The sequence below is a fragment of the Hordeum vulgare genome, chromosome 3H (genome assembly GCF_904849725.1).
Source record: "Hordeum vulgare subsp. vulgare chromosome 3H, MorexV3_pseudomolecules_assembly, whole genome shotgun sequence".
In the NCBI taxonomy this organism is placed as follows: domain Eukaryota; kingdom Viridiplantae; phylum Streptophyta; class Magnoliopsida; order Poales; family Poaceae; genus Hordeum; species Hordeum vulgare.
In genome coordinates this window covers 227,630,119-227,640,087 of record NC_058520.1, presented here as the reverse complement: position 1 = coordinate 227,640,087, position 9,969 = coordinate 227,630,119, and positions in this window count along the sequence as shown.

Here is a 9,969-nt window from a genome sequence, read left to right as displayed (position 1 = left end):
CTTTGTGAAACGACAAAACAGTTGCTGCACTAATGAAGAGACCCAAGATTAAACCCAAACCCGAGACTAAGTGCTTCTGTTATGAGGGGAACGTTCACTGAGGCGGAGCTACCCTAGATGCTTGGTAGATAAGAAGGCCGGCAAAGTCGACAGAAGTATATTTGATATACATGATGTTGATGTGTACTTTACTAGTACTCCTAGTAGCGCGAGGGTATTGGATACCGGTTCGGTTGCTAAGTGATTAGTAACACGAAATGAAACCTACGGAATAAACGGAGATTAGCTAAAGGCGAGGTGACGATACGTGTTGGAAGTGTTTCCAAGGTTGATATGATCAAACATCGCACGCTCCCTCTACCATCGGGATTGGTGTTAAACCTAAATAATTGTTATTTGGTGCTTGCGTTAAGCATGAACATGATTGGATCGTGTTTATTGCAATACGGTTATTCATTTAAAGAGAATAATGGTTACTCTATTTGCTTGAATAATCACCTTCAATGGTTTATTGAATCTCGATCGTAGTGTTACACATGTTCATGATATTGGTGCCAAAAGATACAAGGTAATGATGATAGTACCACTTACTTGTGGCACTGCCGCTTGAGTCATGTTGGTATAAATTGCATGAAGAGGCTCCATGCTGATGGATCTGTATACTCACTTGATTTTGAATCACTTGTGACATGCAAATCATAGCACATGAGCAAGGGCTTGTTTTCATTGAGATGAAACAAGATAGTAACTTGTTGGAAGTAATACATTTTGATGTATGCAGTCCAATGGGTGCTGAGGCACGCAGTGGATATCATTATGTTCTTACTTCAATGACGAATTGAGTAGATACAGGAGTATTTACTTAATGAATCACAAGTCTGAAATATTGAAAAAGTTCAATTATGTTTTAGAGTGAAGTTCGTCGTAACAAGAGGATAAACTGTCTACGATATGATCATAGAGATGAATATCTGAGTTGCGAGTTTTGATACACAGTTAAGACAATGTGGAAGTTGTTTCACAATTCATGCCACCAAGAACACCATGGTGTGATGGTGTGATAGCCGCGACCTATTTGATATGGTGCATACTATGATGTCTGTTATCGAATTACCACTATCATTTATGGGTTATGCATTAGAGACAACCGCATTCACTTTAAATAGGGCACCGCGTAATTCCGTTGAGATGACACAGTATAGACCGAGGTTTAGAGAAATCTAAGTTGTCGTTTCTTGAAAGTTTGGGGTTGCAACGCTTATAAGAAAAAATTTCAGTCTGATAAGCTCGAACCCAAAGCGGATGAATGCATCTTCATAGGATATCCAAAACAGTTGGGAGCATCTCCTATCTCATATCCGGAAGCAAAGTGTTTGTTTCTAGAAAACGGGTCCTTTCTCGAGGAAAGGTTTATCTCGAAAGAATTGAGTGGGAGGGTGGTAGAACTTCATGAGGTTATTGAACCATCACTTCAACCAGTGTGTAGCAGGGCGCAGGAAGTTGTTGCTGTGGCGCCTACACCAATTGAAGTGGAAGCTGATGATGGTGATCATTAAGCATTGGATCAAGTTACTACAAACCTCGTAGGTCGACAAGGTCGCATACTACTATAGAGTGGTACGGTAACCCTGTCTTGGAGGTCATGTTGTTGAACAACAATGAACCTACAAGTTATGGAGAAGCAATGGTGGGCCCGGATTCGGACAAATGGCTGGAGGCCATGAAATCCGAGAGAGAATCCATGTGTCATAATGAAGTGTAGACCTTGGAAGAACTACTTGATGGTCGTAGGACTATTAAGTAAAGATGGATATTTATAAGGAAGACAGACGATGATGGTGAAACGTCACCATTAAGAAAAGCTCGACTTGTCGCAAGGACGTGTTTCGACAAGTTCAAAGAGTTGAGTATGATGAGACTTTCTCACTCATAGTGATGCTAAAGGTCTGTTGGAATTATGTTAGCAGTTGCTGCATTATTGATGAAATATTGCAAATAGGATGTCAAAACATTGTTTTCCTCGACGGAAAGGTTGTATGTGATACAACCGGAAAGTTTTGTCGATCCTAAGGATGCTAACAAGTATGCAAGCTCCATCGATCCTTCTATGGACTAGTGCAAGCATCTCGGTGTTGGAATATATGCTTTGATGAGTTGATCGAAGCTTTTGGGTTTATACAAGGTTTGTGAGAAACTTGTATTTCCAAAGAAGTGAGTGGGAGCACTATAGAATTTCTGATAAGTATATGTGGTTGACATATTGTGGATCAGAAGTAATGTAGAATTTCTGTAAAGCATAAAAGGTTGTTTGAAACGAGTTTTTCAAAGGAATACCTGAATTGCGCTACTTGAATGTTGAGCATCAAGATCTATGGAGATAGATCGAAACGCTTAATAGAAGTTTCAACAAGATGCATGCCTTGACAAGTTTTTGAAGGAGTTCAAAATAGATCAGCAAAGAAAGAGTTCTTGGTTGTGTAGTAAGGTGTGAATTTGAGTAAGACTCAAAACCCGACCCCGGCAGGATAAAGAGAATAAGTGAAGGTCGTCTTCTATACCTTAGCCGTAGACTCTAAAGTATGCCATGCTGAGTACCGCACCTGATGTGTGCCTTGCTACAAGTCTGTTAAGAGGTACACAAAGTGATCCAGGATTGAATCACTGATCAACGGTCAAAATTATCCTTACTAACTAATGGACTAAGGAATTTTTCTCGATTATGGAGGTGGTTAAAGAGTTCGTCGTAAAGGGTTACGTCGATGCAAGCTTTGACACTAATCCGAATAACTATGAGTAGTGAAACGGATCCGTATGGTAGAGTAGATATTTGGAATATTTCCGAATAGCATATAATAGCAGCATCTATAAGATGACATAAAGATTTGAAAAGCTCACTCGGATCTGAAAGGGTTCAGAACCGTCGACTAAAACCTCTCTCACAAGCAAGACATGATCAAACCCCAGAACTGTAAGGGTGTTGGATTCGTTAGAATCACATAGTGATGTGGACTAGATTATTGACTCTAATGCAAGTGGGAGACTGCTGGAAATATGTCCTAGAGGCAATAATAAATTAGTTATAATTATATTTCTTTGTTCATGATAATCATTTATTATCCATGCTATAATTGTATTGATTGGGAACACAATACTTGTGTGGATACATAGACAAAACACTGTCCCTAGTAAGCCTCTAGTTGACTAGCTCGTTGATCAAAGATGGTCAAGGTTTCCTGACCATAGGCAAGTGTTGTTACTTGATAACAGGATGACATCATTAGGAGAATCATGTGATGGACTAGACCCAAACTAATGAACGTAGCATGTTGATCGTGTCGTTTTGTTGCTATTGTTTTTCTTTGTGTCAAGTATTTATTCCTATGACCATGAGATCATATAACTCACTGGCACCGGAGGAATACCTTGTGTGTACCAAATGTCACAATGTAACTGGGTGACTATAAAGATGCTCTACAGGTATCTCCGAAGGTGTCCGTTGAGTTAGTATGGATCAAGACTGGGATTTGTCACTCCGTGTGACGAGAGGTATCACGGGGCCTACTCGGTACTACAACATCACACACAAGCCTTACAAGCAATGTGACTTAGTATAAGTCACGGGATCTTGTATTACAGAACGAGTAAGGAGACTTGCCGGTAACAAGATTGAAATAGGTTTGTGGATACCGACGATCAAATCTCGGGCAAGTAACATACCGAAGGACAAAGGGAATGACATACGGGATTATATGAATCCTTGGCACTAAGGTTCGACTGATAAGATCTTCGGAGAGTATGTAGGAACCAATATGGGCATCCAGGTCCCGCTATTGGATATTGATCGAGGAGTGTCTCGGGTCATGTCTACATAGTTCTCGAACCCGCGGGGTCTGCACACTTAAGTTTCGGTGATGTTTCAGTATAGTTGAGTTATATGTGTTGGTAACCAAAAGTTGCTCGGAGTCCCGGATGAGATCCAGGACGTCACGAGGAGCTCCGGAATGGTCCGGAGGTAAAGATTGATATATAGGAAGTCCTGTTTTGGTCACCGGAAAAGTTTCGGGCTTATCCGTAATGTACCGGGAGTGCTGGGGACCATCGGGAGGGGTGTCACGCCCCAAGGGGTCTCATGGGCTATGGGAAGAGATAAACTAGCCCCTAGTGGGCTGCAATAAGTTCCCACTAAGGCCCATAAGGTTTGAGAAGGAAAAAAACACAAGGTGGAAAGACTTTCCAAGTGGGAAGGTGGAATCCTACTCCAAGTAGGATTGAAGTAGGACTCCTCCAACTCCAATTTCGGCCAAACCTTGAGGGTTTGAGGCTGCCTCCTCCCCTCCCTCCCTCCAATATATACTAGAGGTATTGGGGGTTTTTGAGACACAACTTTGCCACGTGCTGCTCGACCCTATACCACGCAGTTTTTCCTCTAGATCGTATTTCTGTGGAGCTTAGGCGAAGCCTTGCCGGAGTAGATCATCACCACCACCGGTGCCCCGTCATGCTGCCGGAGAACTCTTCTACCTCTCCGACCCCTCTTGCTGGATCAAGAAGGCGGAGATCCTCATCGAGCTGTACGTGTGCTGAGTGCGGAGGTGTCGTCCGTTCGGCACTAGATCGGGAAGGATCATGATGAGATCACGGGATGGATCATGATGAAGTTCGCGGGACGGATCGTGATGAGATTGTGGGATGGAGTGTACGACTATGGTGATTTGAATCACGCAAGCTGTTCCTCTACATCGTCCGCGTTTCTTAACGCTTACCGTTGTGCGATCTACAAGGGTACGTAGATCGAAAATCTCCTCTCGTAGATGAACATCACCATGATAGGTATTGCGTGTGCGTAGGATTTTTTTTTGTTTACCATGCAACGTTCCCCAACAGCTGGGGAACTGGGACCTGACGAGGGGAGCGAGAGGTGCTGAGGGAGAGGGAGGGCGACGGGATCAAGAGAGAGAGGCCCACGAGCGCCTGGGGTTGGTGGGAGCGGTAGGTGGGGGAGCTCGCGCCAGGGGGCTGATGAGGTGGGAGGTTCGGTCCCCTGGCGGCGCGTGGGAGGACAGGGGGAGTGGGGTGCGGTTGGGCTTAGGTTTGGGGGGGGGGTTTATACCCCCCTCCGGTTATAGTGGGCTAGTTAGATGGGCCGGTTGGGGGCCGGTCCAGTAGGTGGGGAGGGTCTTTTTTTCAGATTTTGTTTTTATTTATTTATTTATCTTTTGACAGTTTGACTTTCTTTACTTTAGCAAAACTAAATCCCCTCAAATTTAATGATTCTTTAATGGAAAATTTCATAAGTAATATTTGGCAAACATCGAACATTATTATTTCTGCATTCGAAAACCTTCACCCATTGACTTTAATTTAAATATGATAATTGCTTTGATTTTTATTAAGTGACAATTTAGTTTAGATAAACTTGATGACATGGAAGAATTAGTGTGTGGTTACTGTAGCTTAATTTACCGGGGCGTCAAAACTCTCCCCTACTTACAAGAATTCTCGTCCCGAGAATTAAGAGGTAGGAGTAAAGAGCTCTCGATATTCATCACGAAGATGATCCTTGCGTTCCCAAGTGGCTTAATCTTCAGAATGATTTGACCACTGCACTTTAAGTAACTTGGTGACTTTGCGACGAGTATGCCGTTCACCCCAGTCGAGAATGCGGACCGGATGTTCTGTATAATAGAGATCTAGTTGCAGTTGAAGCATATCATGATCCACTGCTCGAATAGGATCCTTGAAGCAGCGGTGGAGCCGAGACACATGGGAGACATCGTAAACCTGGGAATGGTTTGACGACAGTTCCAATTGATAAGCCACTTTTTCACGCCTTTCGAGAACAGTGGAAGGACCAATATAGCAAGGAGTTAGCTTGTCCTTGATCCCAAAATGGCGTGCACCTCTCATTGGTGTGACACGAAGATAAGCCTTTTCGCTAGGTTGATAGACCATAACTTGATGATGATGGTCATACTGACTCTTCTGACGAGACTGAGCGGCCTTCAGATTCGCATGAATAATGTGGACTTGACCTTCAACATGTTGGAAATCATACGGACCGAAGAGTGATCGGTCCATTGAACGGTGGCTCTGGAATTCCATACGAAACAAGTGTAAATGATACCATGGAGTCAAGGATATACACGAGAGTCAGGTTTCAATCCTATGGAACTTTGGGTTATGGTTCCACCATGTGGGCCGGGAGTAGGCAGATGGGTGACCTGTTATACGGTCTTGGTATTAAGACATGTCAGAGGATAGCCTATCAGTTATGTTGGCAACAACGTTGGTACCAAGGGCGGGGAACGAATAGAACCATTTTTCATGCTCGTTAAAACGAGGCGGACCAATAGGCAAGGTTCTCGTCCACCGGCGGCTACCGAAATGTTATCCACAATAGTAACAGGGTCTTGCTGACAGAGTTGTACACCGAGAATTTTACCTAAGCAGGGAATTAACACTGCTTAGATAAGTTATGCCACAAGAAAGGTCAAACAAACCAATGGGAAGGAAAATGTGTTCACACACACAAGTATTAGAGTATACCATTCACGGCAAAAACATAGAGTATGGTATACATGATAGGTCATCATGTGCATAAGCATATTGATAAAAGGGCAAGGAGAATTATGATGTTTACCCATACCATACCGTTTGGATAATCGATCAAGAACAATTTAGCGTGACGCTTCCAACGTTCCTCTTGAAATTTGAAGTACCACATTCGTGCTTCGGGGTAGCATCGACATGGTCATCACATAAAGGTTGGACTTTGGGTACACAAAGAATTCAAAACAACTTATAAGATAAGCCATATAGTTTCCGCATGGAAGATGGCGAATCTTACATATGGAAGAATCTATAACAATAGGTCCTTCGGCCCAGTGTGTTGGAAAGACAACACCGTACTGATTTACCTAAAGACCAAAGTTATAATTATTGGAATATGTTCCAACAATCATATCTACTCGAGGTTCAGATGTGATTGGTGTCTGGACACCTCAGACTCAAGATGCATGAGAAGAAAGATGAAGATGCAAGATTCTCAGGATATGAACTACACAAGAAATTCTTGAATCATGAGTTCGATTGTAAGACACATGAACACCATGTCAAGACATTTTTGCCCACGTGGAATTCTTATGTGAAAATGCGACTGAGTTCTCATTTGGGGACCATCATCGAGGATATCAAAGTTCCATGTGTAAGTCTGGATTAGCTCTTATGAAGGAACTTCTTTTCCTTGATCAAATCACTCAATGGCTTGGGATGCTAACAGAAGTTATATGAAGTGAAGATAGCAAATCCTCAAAACATATAACCCCTCACACATGCGAGAATGATTTGGTATTTCCGATAGGAAGCGAAACAAAACTTTCACATATTCACGTAGAAAGAGTGCACGTGAACTTTGGGAAAATACACTCCTTCTATCAACATATCCTTCATGAGCTAGGCACAAGGATAATGCTTTCAAGAGCTTCATCGTCACAACATGAATAAGTTGAGGGTGTGGCTGATGGGCTCAACAACAATCCCTCGAGGTTTTGACAGGGTTGAATTTCAAAATCATAACATTAGGAGATAGCATTTGTCAAGTCAAATGGTATAATGTCGTATGCTCGAGGGAACAACAACAATTAGACACTGGTTGAATGGTGCGCTCGGAAATACGGACGGAGTAGCACAACCAATGTCAAAAATGATGAGTCAACACCCAACACACTCAGAATGAAACAATCAGTTGTTAACCTCAAGGCAAAAGGGTTTCCAGAAGTATTGGAATCACACATCAGAGTTCACTTGTTGGTATTCCGGTTTGAAAGAACACGGGACTAAGAAATGGATGGTTATGTCGAGAACTATCACTATATCAAGAATTCTTAAGAGGTGCAATTATGCTCACAACATTCTTGATAGAAAGATAGTAATACTCCAAGGTAGAAGATAACATAAGCTGGATAGTGCGGAACACAAAGGACAACACAAAACATGATCAAGTTTGCGTTGGAGGGAAGGCAACAAGGATGTCGATGATAATATAATCATCGAGGGGCAAGGATGGTATTTCTCATCATGCATTCCATTGATACCCTATAAGAGCTCGGGATGCTGATGATGATGACGACACATTTGTCGAGAAGCTTCACGAAGATGTAATCGTTCAACGACGACACCAAGCAAGGAAATGATGAAGTAAGAGGTTGTCGGAATAACAGATAAGACTGCTAGCTTAGAATTGAGATTGCCTTTCAGGACAACCAACATGGTGTTGAAAGCTCGATGCAAGCTTAACGCATAGTTGGAATTGTGTTCCAGGGATGAAGGACATATTTAGCATGGTCAAGCTTCAGCATGACGATGATGTTGTAGCTTAACAGCGTGGAATGACATGATCGAGTACAAACTCGTAAACAAGGAAGATTACTAAAAGTTGTTTAATCATATTGCATACTCGATTCAGTTATCGATGTACTCGCGTGTCCAACAACTCAAACACGAGGAAACTTGAATTAATGAAAATATCATAGTTTGGTGAGGAGCTCACAAGAAGTTATGTAGCTCCGTGATATTTCTCGGGATACGAGGGACAATACTCGAAGGTAGTTTAACATTAAGGCTTGGCCCAATGTATTGATCAGAAGAAGATGAGTACTTTAACTCGTCTGAGAAATAAATCAAGGTAGGACAACATGGTCGGAACCACGATTGCAAAGGACAAGATCACAGATACCAGATTTAAACCACAGAATGAATGATTATCGATACGAGAAGTTTCTATGATAGGGTCAACGTCATTTCCATGGGCATGAACACAAAGTTCAAGGTTGACTCCCACTTCATCAATGCATCACCTGCCATTTACTCCTCGCCTCTGATCAGGTTGTAGCTTTGAAAGAATATTCGGCAAAGCACGAGAAGAGTAAGACTCATGAAAACCTTTCAATTCATATTGATTTAGGAAGGCATTGGTTCAACCCATCGGGGCATCTTAGGAACATATACCATACACTCCAAGAGTAATTAACACATGCTTCACAACAGAGCATGGCCAACAAAGGCATGTGATACAACTCATTAGAAGGAGAAGACATAATTTACCAATGGCATTATGCATCAGGGGAACAGTACCACAAGATTTTTGGATGTAAGGGATGCCGTCGAATAATAACCCAACAATGGGTCTCGCAGTACCACAAAGGACCTAATGTGAGTATCGATACTAAATGATAGGAAGATAGAATCCAAGGCATGGGATTTTAGAATATCTGAAAAATATTGATACTTAATTACCAAAGGAATTAGGATCCCCAGGTTGGTGTATCATAATTAGATGCTCCGATCAAATACAAGTAAGTTGAATGAACTTAGATGGACAACCAATCAAAGTTGATTTGCCGAGAACCAGCTCCGTCTGGAAGGACGTCTAAGCCGGAAAGATAATTTATGAGTATCAACAGATGATTGTGCGCATTCACACAAAGGTAGAATCAATAAGATCACACGAAAATCACAATGGATTTTAATGAATGTTGCTAGACATATGGATTTAACCATAACACAAGCAGGTGAGAAAGGTCAAAAGTAATAGGCTACAGGGATTCCGAAAGATCAAATAGTAATTCGAAGAACCTTCGATACCCATGACAACTGATGACGGAAGAACCCTCGATAAGATAATTTGTTCCCTCTCATAAAACATGAGCAATTTGAATAGAAAGAATGGATGACATTTGTATGTAGTCATCCATAGTGGTTGACGGAGGAAGGGAAATCGCAAGAGCGATGGGCACAAGTTCTCGAGAGAAACATCGGAGAGTATCATCAGGGTCTTCTGACTGATCAAGCCATCGGCTGGAATACGGGGCTCTCCGGGAGGAAATATTTACGAGAACCTAATGTTAGAGTTAGTAAAATCTTTAACCCGAAAGAGAAGAGAGAGTAGAGTCCAGAGTATAAGAAAGGAGT